Genomic DNA, 13,264 nt, shown 5'->3' with positions numbered 1-13,264 from the left:
TGCAGTGTCTCCTATCACAGATCAAGTGTGCATAGGAGCATGGGTCTGTATATGGAATCTCTATTTTTTCCCATCAGTTTATTTTATATCCTTGTATTTATACTAGATAAATTTTAGTAGTGTTAGTCCTTGAACTATCTCCTCCTTTTTCTACATTTTTGTAGCTACTTTTGTTTATTTCCACAAATTTTAGATTGACTTTTAAATTTCCACACACAGACACAAAAGCTATTGGGATTTTGTTTGAGATTGCATTGAATCTATAGATAAATTTGTCTTTCCCATAGTGACTCTTTTTCAATCAGGCAAAGTACATACCGCCCCATCTGTTGCATTTATTTATGTTTTCTTTAATTTGCCTCAGTAATGTTTAATACACTTTTGTGTAGAGGTATTCCACACTTTTATTACATCTATTCTTGAGAATTTGATGTTTTTAAAAGGCTATGATAACAGATTTTTCTGTAATTTAATTTGTAATGCTCACTGCTGCTATAATGGATTTCATATATGAAAACTTAACAAAACTATTGGATTTCATATTGGTATAATGATTTTATATTCAGAGATCTTACAGGAGTTTATATGATTGACCTAAAAAGAAGAAGCAGAGGCAAAATTAATACAGAGATTTTATTTGGGCTAGGGTTTAGGGCTGCAGCCCAGGATACACTTTCAGGTTGCTTTGGAGAGTGATCCAGAGAACAGAGGAGAAGCTCAAGTTTTCAGAAAAAAAAAGGAAAAATTAGGAGAAGAGGCCATTACAAAAGTTATTCATCAGGAATTTTCACTGGTTTACAGAAATAGCATATATGGCATGTTATGGCTACTTGGTTTCAGTTAGTCTAGAGCCCACATAACAAGTGGCTTCGAGAGGTAATTATTTAGTTCCAAGGGGAGTGAGCTATGACTGCTGTAACCGCCCCCCCACCTTTTTTTTTTAAAGTGACAGAGTCTCCCTGTGTTGCACCAGGCTGGCCTTGAACTCTGGACCTCAAGCAATCCTTTCACCTTGACCTTCCAAAGCATTGAGATTACAGGTGTGAGCCTCAGTGCCTGAACCTTACTCTTATATTTTAAATGCCTCTCTGGGCCTGATAATTTAAAGGGGTTCACATTCCTCAGATTAAAAAAATGGTTTTTGTTTGTTTGTTTGTTTTTGCCCAGGCATGGTGGCTCATACCTGTAATCCTAGCACTTTGGATTTTGGGAGGCTGAGATGGGAGGACTGCTTGAGGCCAAGAGTTTGAGACCAGCCTGGTCAATATGGTGAGTCTCCATCTCGAAAAAAACCTGTTTTTTAGTTTCTCAATATGTAGATTCTTTTGGACTCTATCTCTCTCTATATATTGTCACACACGTCCATGTGAGGAGACCACCAAACAGGCTTTGTGTGAGCAACAAGGCTGTTTATTTCACCTGGGTGCAGGCAGGCTGAGTCTGAAAAGAGAGTCAGTGAAGGGTGGTGGGATTATCATTAGTTCTTACAGGTTTTGGGATAGGCGGTGGAGTTAGGAGCAATGTTTTGCAGGCAGGGGGTGGATCTCACAAAGTACATTCTCAAGGGTGAGGAGAATTACAAAGAACCTTCTCAAGGGTGGGGGAGATTACAAAGTACATTGATCAGTTAGGGTGGGGCAGAAACAAATCATAATGGTGGAATGTTATCAGTTAAGGCTATTTTCACTTCTTTTGTGGATCTTCAGTTGCTTCAGGCCATCTGGATGTACACATGCAGGCCACAGGGGTTATGATGGCTTAGCCTGGGCTCAGAGGCCTGACATTTCTGTCTTCTTATATTAATAAGAAAAATAAAATGAAACAGTGGTAAAGTGTTGGGGCGGTGAAAATTTTTTGGGGTGGTATGGAGAGATAATGGGTGATTTCTCAGGGCTGCTTCAAGCGGGATTGGGGTGGCGTGGGAACCTACAGTGGGAGAGATTCAACTGAAGAAAGGTTTTGGGGTAAGGGGTGATATTGTGGGGTTGTTAGAAGGAGCATTTGTTGTATAGAATTATTGGTGATGGCCTGGATGTGGTTTTGTATGAATTGAGAAACTAAACGAAAGACACAAGGTCCAAATAAGAGAAAGAGAAAAACAGGTATTAAAGGACTAAGAACTGGGAGCACCCAGGACATCCAATTACAGAGTGTCAAAGGGGGTTCAGCATAATTATTTTCTTGGTTGGCAAGTTTTTGGGCTCTATCCTTGAGTTTTTTTTATGTTGTCATATACCAGGCCAGATTGATTTAGGTAAAAGCAACACTCTTCATTTAAAAATATACAGTCCCCCCCCCTTTTTTTTAGCAGTGAGTAAGTCAGGGCCTCAGCGATTTTGGAGGAAAGTGAAATGCAAAGCCAGCAATTGTTTGTTAAAGAAGGATTAGAAACGGCTAGGAGACAGTGAATTTGATAGTGTGGTGGAGATAGCTGCGGAGAGGTAGAAGGTGGCATAAGAACGGGAACCAGAATAAGAGTGAGTATAAAAGTAAAGAATAGGACTTCATCAGGGTGAAAGTATTGGAGGGTACCTTGCCACTGAAGATCTTCTATCCAATTCAAGAGAGGCTTAAGGGTGGCGATTTGAGGTAAAACCAGGAGCCACTAAATACCAAGAGCCTGAGAAACTGCTTGGGTGATTTGACTAATAAAGGCAGGCCCGTTATTGGACTGTATAGAGGTGGGAAGGCCAAACTGAGGAATTATGTCTGACAAAAGGGAAGAAATGACTGCGGTGGCCTTCTCAGACCCTGTGGGAAAGGCCTCTACCCATCTAGTGAAAGTGTCTACCCAGACCAAGAGGTATTTTAGTTTTCTGACTCCGGGCATGTGAGTAAAGTCAATTTGCCAGTCCTGGGCAGGGGCAAATCCCCGAGCTTGATGTGTAGGGAAGAGAGGGGGCCTGAACAATCCCTGAGGAGTAGTAGAATAGCAGATGGAACACTGAGAAGTGATTTCCTTAAGGATAGATTTCCATGATGGAAAGGAAATGAGAGGTTCTAAGAGGCGGGCTAGCGGCTTGTAACCTACATGGAAGAAGTTATGAAATGATGATAGATTAGAATGGGCCTGTGAGGCTGGAAGGAGATATTTTCCTTGGTCCAAGAACCATTTGCCTTGTGTGGGAAGAGGTTGATAGGTAGAAGTTTCAGTCAGTGAGTAGGTGGGAGTGACCAATGAGAAGGAGAAAAACTGGCCATGAGGGACAGAAGTTGGAAGGCTAGCTGCTTCTTTAGCTACCTTATCAGCATAAACGTTGCCCTGAGCGATGGGATCTGATGCCTTTTAATGGCCCTTGCAGTGAATGACTCCAGCTTCCTTTGGAAGTAAAGCGGCCTTAAGAAGAGTTTTTATTAAAGAGGCATTAATGATGGAGGACCCTCGAGTAGTGAGGAAACCTCTTTCAGCCCATAAAACAGCATGGTGGTGTAGGATAAGGAAGGCATATTTGGAGTCAGTATAAATATTGACGCGTAGTCCTTTTGCAAGAGTGTGGGCTCGAGTTAAGGCAATGAGTTTGGCTTGCTGAGAGGTAGTGGAGGATGGCAGAAAGTATATGCATCAGGTGTGAGGAAGAAAATAGATTTTGGAAGTTATGAGAACTGTAGAGAGTGAGTTGAGCATAGTTTGTGATTTTGAGGGTCTCTAAAAGTATTAAGGCAGTGGCAGCCACCCCATGCAGACATGAGGGCTAGGCTAAAACAGTAAGGTCAAGTTATTTGGACAGAAAGGCTACAGGGCGTGGTCCTGGCTCTTGTGTAACAATTCCAACCACATAGCCCTGCACTTTGGCTGTGTGTAATGAAAAAGGTTGGGATGAGTTAGGGAGAACTAGTGTGGGAGCAGATTTTAGGGCTGTTTTTTAAGGAATGGACAGGGGAGTGTGGAAAGGATTTAGGATTTATGGGGTCAGCTAGGTTTATCTAGAACAGAATAATGGGTTGTGGAGGGAGGTATTGAGGATAGGAGAATATATGCGTTTGGCACCATGGGGTGGATAGGCAAGACAATTTTGTTGATAAGGCGCAGATCCTGAACTAAAGTGTAAGGCTTGTCCGGTTTTTGGACAGGTAAAATGGGGGAATTGTAAGGAGAGTTTATAGGCTTTAAAAGGCCATGCTATAACAGATAAGTGATAACAGGCTTTAATCCTTTTAAAGCATGTGGTGGGATGGGATACTGGCATTGATCAGGGTAAGGGTGATTAGGTTTTAATGGGATGGTAAGGGGTGCATCATCCATCCCCAAGGAGGGAGTAGAGGTGGATTAAGGTGGGGAGATACAAGAAGAGGATGTGAAGGAGGCTTTGAACTGGGGGAAAAGGGCGGTAATGAGGTGTGGCTGTAGCCTAGGAATAGTCAGGGAAGCACGTAATTTAGTTAAAATGTCTCGACCCAATAAGGGAGCTGGGCAGGTGAGGATAACTAAAAGGAGTGCATAAAAGAATATTGTCCAAGTTGGCACCAGAGTTGGGGAGTTTTAAGAGGTTAAGAAGCCTGGCTGTCAAAACCCACAACAGTTATGGAGGCAAGGGAAACACACCCTTGAAAAGAAGGTAATGTGGAGTGGGTTGCCTCCGTATTGATTAATAAGGGGATGTACTTACCCTCCACTGTGAGAGTTACCCAAAGCATCTGTGATGGTCCAGGAGGCTTCCGAGGTGATCCGGCAGCATCAGATCTGGAAGGAGTTGGCCAAGGAACATTGGGTTTGGGCTCCAGGGGCTTCAGGAACAGCAGCAATGTGAGTCGGACAGTCTGACCTCCAGTGGGGGCCTGCACAGACAGGGCACAGCTCAGGAGGAATCCCGGGCCGTGGGCATTCTGAGGCCCAGTGGCCAGGCTTTTGGCATTTGAAACAAGGTCCACGAGGATGTTTTTAAGGAGCCTCTGGGAACTGTGGCTTGGATGTTCTGGAGTTTTTTTGTGTGCTGGAGATGTGGTTATTGGTTGTCTTACAGCGGAGGCAAGTAGCTGTAACTCAGAAATGCATTGCTGTCTGGCCACCTCCTCTCTATTATTGTACACCTTGAAGGCAAGGTTGATTAATTCCTGTTGTGGGGTTTGAAGGCCAGATTCCAATTTTTGAAGCTTTTTTCTAATGTCAGGAGCTGACTGGGTGATAAAATGCATATTAAGAATAAGGTGACCTTCTGGCCCCTCTGGGTCTAGGGCAGTAAAGCATCTAAGGGTTTCTGCTAACTAAGCAGGCCATGAACTGGGCTGGGTTTTCATCTTTACCTTGGGTAGTTTCTTTAAGTTTGTCATAATTAACAGCTTTGTAAGCTGCCTTTTTAAGCCCTTCAACTAGGCAAGAAACCATGTAATCTCGCCTAGCTCTACCTGGGGAATCTGCCTGATAGTTCCATAGGGGATCTTCTCAGGGAACTGCTCTAATGCCTTCCTGGAGGTCTGGCTCATGAAGCCAGTGATTATCAGCATGAGATTGGGCTAGAGAGAAGACTCTTTCCCATTCATGTAGGGAGAGGGTAGAAGTTAGGCTGACATTTAAGTCTCTCCAGGTTAAACTGTAGGACAGAGTTAGATATTGGAATTCCTGTATATATTTATTGGTGTCTGATGAGAAAGAGCCTAAATGCTGGCTGATTTGGGAAAGGTTTAGTAGAGAAAAAGGCACATGTACTCTGACTATGCCTTCAGCTCCAGCCACCTCTCTAAGAGGAAATTGTTGGGCAGGAGGGGGAGAGCTAGTCGCAGAATGAAACTGTAAACCAGACCGGGTGTGGGAAGGGGAGTTAATATAAGGGTTATAGGGTGAGGGAGCAGAGGCTGAAGAAGAGTTGGAGCCTGATTCAGCCTGGCGGGGAGCGACCTGAGGAGGAGCAGTCTGGGGAGGAGGTGAGGGGTCAGATGGGTCAGCAGAAAAGGAAGATTCACCAGACTCAGCGACAATTGGGGTTGAGACTGAAGGGACAGGCGGGAGGGAACAAAGTGTGAAAAATGCCTGGACGTAAGGCACCTCAGACCATTTGCCCTTTTTTCGACAAAAAGTATCTAGGTCTCGTGGCATGGAGAAATCAAAAGTGCCATTTTATGGCCATTTAGAACCATTGTCGAGTTTGTATTGGGGCCAAGCGGTGTTGGAGAAGAAAATAAGATGCTTAGATTTTAGGTCAGGCGAGAGTTGAAGAGGTTTTAAGTTCTTGAGAACACAGGCTAAGGGAGAAGAAGGAGAAATGGAGGGTGGAAGATTGCCCATAGTAAAGGAGGCAAGTTTAAAGAGAAGGGTAGAGACACGGAGAAGCGGGGTGGGGAGCAGTCCTGGGCTGCAATGTGGGTGAGCCGCCAAAGCAAGTGTCCCCACAATTGACTTGCCACCAAGGGAATGTGGGTGAATGACCAAGGCAGGCATCCCCGTGGTGATCAGACACCAATGGAGTGTGGGTGGATAATCAGGCAGGCAAACCCTGCAATGATTAAACACCAAGGGAAGGCTGTCTTCCTAAGTCGGTGACTGGCGCCAGAGTTTTGGGTCCATGGATAAAATGTGTCTCATTTGTCTCTATTAGAGAGGAAAAATAACTGGACTTGGAAGGACAGGGAGATTGAAGGGTAGGGAGAGAGGCTGGAGAAGAGAGTGAAAAGACCGTTTACCCGATTTGAAATTGGTGAGACGTTCCTTGGGCTGGTTGGTCTGAGGACCTGACGTCATAGGTGGATCTCTTCACGGAGTGAGGGTGAGGACAGGGGACTGGTCTCCCGAAGGAGTCCCTCTGGCCCGGGTCTTCAGCACCAAATGTCTCATGCTTCTGTGTGAAGAGACCACCAAACAGGCTTTGTGTGAGCAACAAGGCTGTTTATTTCACCTGGGTGCAGGTGGGCTGAGTCCAAAAAGAGAGTCAGCAAAGGGTGGTGGGATTATCATTAGTTCTTACAGGTTTTGGGATAGGCGGTGGAGTTAGGAGCAATGTTTTGCAGGCAGTGGGTGGATCTCACAAAGTACATCTCAAGGGTGGGGAGAATTACAAAGAATCTTCTCAAGGGTGGGGGAGATTGCAAAGAAACTTCTTAAGGGTGGTGGAGATTACAAAGTACGTTGATCAGTTAGGGTGGGGCAGAAACAAATCATAATGTTGAGTAAAGAGGAAAAGGCAGATCAATAGAAACACAAATAAAAACCTCACAACATAGAAACAGAAAACCAGACCCACCACCATCCATCGTCATTGCCACTTATATAAATATCAGTAAATTTACTTGTAATTCTAAAGGGAGTATGGGAAGGGAGTTGGATGTCACTCAAATCTGACACTGAAATCTCAGATAAGACACAGAGAGGTTGAGTCAGAGCAATGGAGATGTGGGGGTGAGTGGAGTGAAGTAGCCCCATGGTGCTTTGACTTTTCTCAAAGGCAAAAGGCAGCCCCATGAGCCCCATACTGTACATCTTCTGGTTAAGCTCATTAGGAGAGGATGTTAACTGTTTCTCAACCACTAATTTCAGTAAGTGAATCAATCCTTGTTGAGTTGAATGCCCAGAAGAAATTGCCACCCTTGGGATCTGGGCTGGAGTCAACTACACCTGATGGATCTTGTACCAGTTAAGATTTTAACTCGGTTCTGAGTCACTGAAAACCCCATAGGCAGCCACTGAACTAATCATGGTTTGAAGGAGGCATTATCTGATAGCCACAGAGGCAACCGGTCCACCTGTCTTCCGCCCTATTGTCTTCTGGTCACAAGACAGGCATTTCACCCCTAGCATCCTGTTTGCATTCTGGAAAGGGAGAAGGAGAAATACGAAGTTTATTTGGTGGTACTATTGTGGGAATAGCCAAATACGTCGATGGAGCTTACTTAGGAGATAGGATCAGGTAGATACTGAAATTTTACATATGATATATGTGGGATAAATTATCCAGTCAGTGATGTTGGAACAACAAATTTTCCATTTGGGAAATATACTAAAATGATAGAGGAAAATGTTTTTGAGTTCTTGATTTAATGAATGTCTACTTAAAGAAAAAAACCCCACAAAATCCATAAAGGAAAAAATAGACAAATTTGCTGACAGCATAATTTAAAAAATTTCTATAACAAGGACACTCTTTAACAAATTGTAATTGATGATGGCAAAATCCAAATTTTTCCAAAATATTTTTAAAGAGGTTTATTCTGAGCCAATATGAGTGATGGCAGCCAGAGTTGCACGGTTTCAGGAGGTCCTAAGAAACTGTGCGGTGGGGGTGGGCAAGATGGATTTCCCCACGTTGACATTTTGAAAAGATCCCCGTGTCTGGCTGCCTGTGCAGCATGGGAGGGAGAGGGGTCAGGGTAGGTGTGCCTCCATGAGAACCAGATCCTTAGAAGACAATTGGAGATTCAGAGAAGGACTGTGTGGTAGATAGAGCTCCCTCTCCCCTCTCCCCTCTCCCCTCTCCCCTCTCCCCTCCCCCCTCCCCCCTCTCCCCTCTCCCCTCTCCCCTCTTTCCACGGTCTCCCTCTGATGCCGAGCCGAAGCTGGACGGTACTGCTGCCAACTCAGCTCACTGCAACCTCCCTGCCCGATTCTCCTGCCTCAGCCTGCCGAGTGCCTGCGATTGCAGGCGTGCGCCGCCACGCCTGACTGGTTTTCGTATTTTTTTGGTGGAGACGGGGTTTCGATGTGTCGGCTGGGCTGGTCTCCAGCTCCTAACCGCGAGTGATCCGCCAGCCTCGGCCTCCCGAGGTGCCGGGATTGCAGACGGAGTCTCGTTAACTCAGTGCTCAATGGCGCCCAGGCTGGAGTGCAGTGGCGTGATCTCGGCTCGCTACAACCACCTCCCAGCCGCCTGCCTTGGCCTCCCTAAGTGCCGAGATTGCAGCCTCTGCCTGGCAGCCACCCCGTCTGGGAAGTGAGGAGCGTCTCCGCCTGACTGCCCATCGTCTGGGATGTGAGGAGCCCCTCTGCCTGGCTGCCCAGTCTGGAAAGTGAGGAGCGTCTCTGCCCGGCCGCCATCCCATCTAGGAAGTGAGGAGCGCCTCTTCCCGGCCGCCATCACATCTGGGAAGTGAGGAGCGTCTCTGCCCGGCCGCCCATCGTCTGAGATGTGGGGAGCACCTCTGCCCTGCCGCCCCATCCGGGATGTGAGGAGTGTCTCTGCCCGGCCGCCCTGTCTGAGAAGTGAGGAGACCCTCTGCCTGGCAACCGCCCCGTCTGAGAAGTGAGGAGCCCCTCCGCCCGGCAGCCACCCCGTCTGAGAAGTGAGGAGCGTCCTCCCTCCTCGTCTGGGAGGGAGGTGGGGGGGTCAGCCCCCCGCCCGGCCAGCCGCCCCGTCCTGGAGGTGAGGGGCACCTCTGCCCGGCCGCCCCTACCGGGAAGTGAGGAGCCCCTCTGCCCGGCCAGCCGCCTCGTCCGGGAGGGAGGTGGGGGGGTCAGCCCCCCGCCTGGCCAGCCGCCCCATCCGGGAGGCGAGGGGTGCCTCTGCCCGGCCGCCCCTACTGGGAAGTGAGGAGCCCCTCTGCCCGGCCAGCCGCCCCGTCCGGGAGGGAGGTGGGGGGGTCAGCCCCCCTCCCGGCCAGCCGCCCCATCCGGGAGGGAGGTGGGGGGGTCAGCCCCCCGCCCGGCCAGCCGCCCCGTCCGGGAGGGAGGTGGGGGGATCAGCCCCCCGCCTGGCCAGCCGCCCCGTCCGGGAGGGAGGTGGGGGGATCAGCCCCCTGCCCGGCCAGCCGCCCTGTCCAGGAGGTGGGGGGGGCGCCTCTGCCCGGCCGCCCCTACTGGGAAGTGAGGAGCCCCTCTGCCCGGCCAGCCACTCTGTCTGGGAGGGAGGTGGGGGGGTCAGCCCCCGGCCCGGCCAGCCGCCCCGTCCGGGAGGGAGGTGGGGGGGTTAGCCCCCCGCCTGGCCAGCCGCCCCATCCGGGAGGTGAGGGGCGCCTCTGCCCGGCCGCCCCTTCTGGGAAGTGAGGAGCCCCTCTGCCCGGCCAGCCGCCCCGTCCGGGAGGGAGGTGGGGGGGTCAGCCCCCCGCCCGGCCAGCCGCCCCGTCCGGGAGGGAGGTGGGGGGGTCAGCCCCCCGCCCGGCCAGCCGCCCCGTCCGGGAGGGAGGTGGGGGGGTCAGCCCCCCGCCCGGCCAGCCGCCCCGTCCGGGAGGGAGGTGGGGGGGTCAGCCCCCCGCCCGGCCAGCCGCCCCGTCCGGGAGGGAGGTGGGGGGGTCAGCCCCCCGCCCGGCCAGCCGCCCCGTCCGGGAGGGAGGTGGGGGGGTCAGCCCCCCGCCCGGCCAGCCGCCCCGTCCGGGAGGGAGGTGGGGGGGTCAGCCCCCCGCCCGGCCAGCCGCCCCGTCCGGGAGGGAGGTGGGGGGGTCAGCCCCCCGCCCGGCCAGCCGCCCCGTCCGGGAGGGAGGTGGGGGGGTCAGCCCCCCGCCCGGCCAGCCGCCCCGTCCGGGAGGGAGGTGGGGGGGTCAGCCCCCCGCCCGGCCAGCCGCCCCGTCCGGGAGGGAGGTGGGGGGGGTCAGCCCCCCGCCCGGCCAGCCGCCCCGTCCGGGAGGGAGGTGGGGGGTCAGCCCCCCGCCCGGCCAGCCGCCCCGTCCGGGAGGGAGGTGGGGGGGTCAGCCCCCCGCCCGGCCAGCCGCCCCGTCCGGGAGGGAGGTGGGGGGGTCAGCCCCCCGCCCGGCCAGCCGCCCCGTCCGGGAGGGAGGTGGGGGGGTCAGCCCCCCGCCCGGCCAGCCGCCCCGTCCGGGAGGGAGGTGGGGGGGTCAGCCCCCCGCCCGGCCAGCCGCCCCGTCCGGGAGGGAGGTGGGGGGGTCAGCCCCCCGCCCGGCCAGCCGCCCCGTCCGGGAGGGAGGTGGGGGGGTCAGCCCCCCGCCCGGCCAGCCGCCCCGTCCGGGAGGGAGGTGGGGGGGTCAGCCCCCCGCCCGGCCAGCCGCCCCGTCCGGCCAGCCGCCCCGTCCGGGAGGGAGGTGGGGGGATCAGCCCCCCGCCCGGCCAGCCGCCCTGTCCGGGAGGTGAGGGGCGCCTCTGCCCGGCCGCCCCTACCGGGAAGTGAGGAGCCCCTCTGCCCGGCCAGCCGCCCCCTCCGGGAGGGAGGTGGGGGGGTCAGCCCCCCGCCGGGCCAGCCGCCCCGTCGGGGAAGTGAGGGGCGCCTCTGCCCAGCCGCCCCTACTGGGAAGTGAGGAGCCCCTCTGCCTGGCCAGCCGCCCTGTCCGGGAGGGAGGTGGGGGGTCAGCCCCCCGCCCGGCCAGCCGCCCTGTCCGGGAGGGAGGTGGGGGGGGTCAGCCCCCCGCCCGGCCAGCCGCCCCGTCCGGGAGGGAGGTGGGGGGGGTCAGCCCCCCGCCCGGCCAGCCGCCCCGTCCGGGAGGGAGGTGGGGGGGTCAGCCCCCCGCCCGGCCAGCCGCCCCGTCCGGGAGGGAGGTGGGGGGGTCAGCCCCCCGCCCGGCCAGCCGCCCCGTCCGGGAGGGAGGTGGGGGGGTCAGCCCCCCGCCCGGCCAGCCGCCCCGTCCGGGAGGGAGGTGGGGGGGTCAGCCCCCCGCCCGGCCAGCCGCCCCGTCCGGGAGGGAGGTGGGGGGGGTCAGCCCCCCGCCCGGCCAGCCGCCCCGTCCGGGAAGGAGGTGGGGGGTCAGCCCCCCGCCTGGCCAGCCGCCCCGTCCGGGAGGGAGGTGGGGGGGTCAGCCCCCCGCCCGGCCAGCCGCCCCGTCCGGGAGGGAGGTGGGGGGGTCAGCCCCCCGCCCGGCCAGCCGCCCCGTCCGGCCAGCCGCCCCGTCCGGGAGGGAGGTGGGGGGATCAGCCCCCCGTCCGGCCAGCCGCCCTGTCCGGGAGGTGAGGGGCGCCTCTGCCCGGCCGCCCCTACCGGGAAGTGAGGAGCCCCTCTGCCCGGCCAGCCGCCCCCTCCGGGAGGGAGGTGGGGGGGTCAGCCCCCCGCCGGGCCAGCCGCCCCGTCGGGGAAGTGAGGGGCGCCTCTGCCCAGCCGCCCCTACTGGGAAGTGAGGAGCCCCTCTGCCTGGCCAGCCGCCCTGTCCGGGAGGGAGGTGGGGGGTCAGCCCCCCGCCCGGCCAGCCGCCCTGTCCGGGAGGGAGGTGGGGGGGGTCAGCCCCCCGCCCGGCCAGCCGCCCCGTCCGGGAGGTGAGGGGCGCTTCTGCCCGGCCGCCCCTACTGGGAAGTGAGGAGCTCCTCTGCCCGGCCACCACCCCATCTGGGAGGTGTACTCAACAGCTCATTGAGAACGGGCCATCAAGACAATGGCGGTTTTGTGGAATAGAAAGGGGGGAAAGGTGGGGAAAAGATTGAGAAATCGGATGGTTGCTGTGTCTGTGTAGAAAGAGGTAGACACGGGAGACTTTTCATTTTGTTCTGTACTAAGAAAAATTCTTCTGCCTTGGGATCCTGTTGATCTGTGACCTTACCCCCAACCCTGTGCTCTCTGAAACATGTGCTGTATCCACTCAGGGTTGAATGGATTAAGGGCGGTGCAAGATGTGCTTTGTTAAACAGATGCTTGAAGGCAGCATGTTCGTTAAGAGTCATCACCACTCCTTAATCTCAAGTACCCAGGGACACAAACACTGCGGAAGGCCGCAGGGTCCTCTGCCTAGGAAAACCAGAGAACTTTGTTCACTTGTTTATCTGCTGACCTTCCCTCCACTATTGTCCTGTGACCCTGCCAAATCCCCCTCTGCGAGAAACACCCAAGAATGATCAATAAAAAAGAAAAAAAAAAAAAGAAAAAAAAAAAAAAAAAGAAGACAATTGGAATGATGGGTCAGAAACTATGGACATGGAGAAAACTGAGGATCTGTGGACTTGGAGATCATAGAATCCCAGCGTATGCCTGTGGTTGAAGACTGGTTTTTGTTTGTTTCTTTCTTTCTTTTTGAGACGGAGTCTTGCTCTGTCGCCCAGGCTGGAGTGCAGTGGCATGATCTCGGCTCACTGCAACCTCCAGCTCCCAGGTTCAAGCAATTCTCCTGCCTCAGCCTCCTGATAGCTGGGATTACAGGTGTGTGCCACCATGATGGTCTAATTTTTGTATTTTTAGTAGAGATAGGGTTTCACCCTGATGGCCAGGCTGGTCTTGAACTGCTGACCTCAGGTGATCCTCCCGCCTCAGCCTCCCACTGTGCTGAGATTACCCATGTGAGCCACTGCGCCTGGCCAGTTTGTTTGTTTTTTGAGACTAGGTCTCATGTGTCATCCAGGCTGGAGTGCAGTGGCAAGATCTGGCACACTGCAACCTCCACCTCCTGGGCTCAAGTGATTCTTCCACCGCAGCCCCCTGAGTAGCTGGGACTACAGGCGTGCACCACCATGCCCGGCTAATTTTTGTATTTTTTGTAG

The 13,264-nt window shown here is 54.2% G+C and overlaps 1 long non-coding RNA gene across 1 annotated transcript in view; it reads left to right on the top strand.

Annotated features, from left to right (window-relative positions):
- The window catches only part of LOC129394803 (uncharacterized), a 77,083-nt gene that overhangs the window by 29,165 nt on the left and 34,654 nt on the right, over positions 1 to 13,264 (top strand). Inside the window, exon 2 of the long non-coding RNA XR_010109927.1 lies at positions 1,168 to 1,269. This is a non-coding gene — a long non-coding RNA (uncharacterized LOC129394803). The remainder of the gene's footprint in view (positions 1 to 1,167; positions 1,270 to 13,264) is intronic.

The sequence above is a fragment of the Pan paniscus genome, chromosome 1 (assembly GCF_029289425.2).
Source record: "Pan paniscus chromosome 1, NHGRI_mPanPan1-v2.0_pri, whole genome shotgun sequence".
In the NCBI taxonomy this organism is placed as follows: Eukaryota; Metazoa; Chordata; class Mammalia; order Primates; family Hominidae; genus Pan; species Pan paniscus.
Note: the sequence above shows the minus strand (reverse complement) of the source record. Positions and strands in the feature narration are given on the sequence as shown.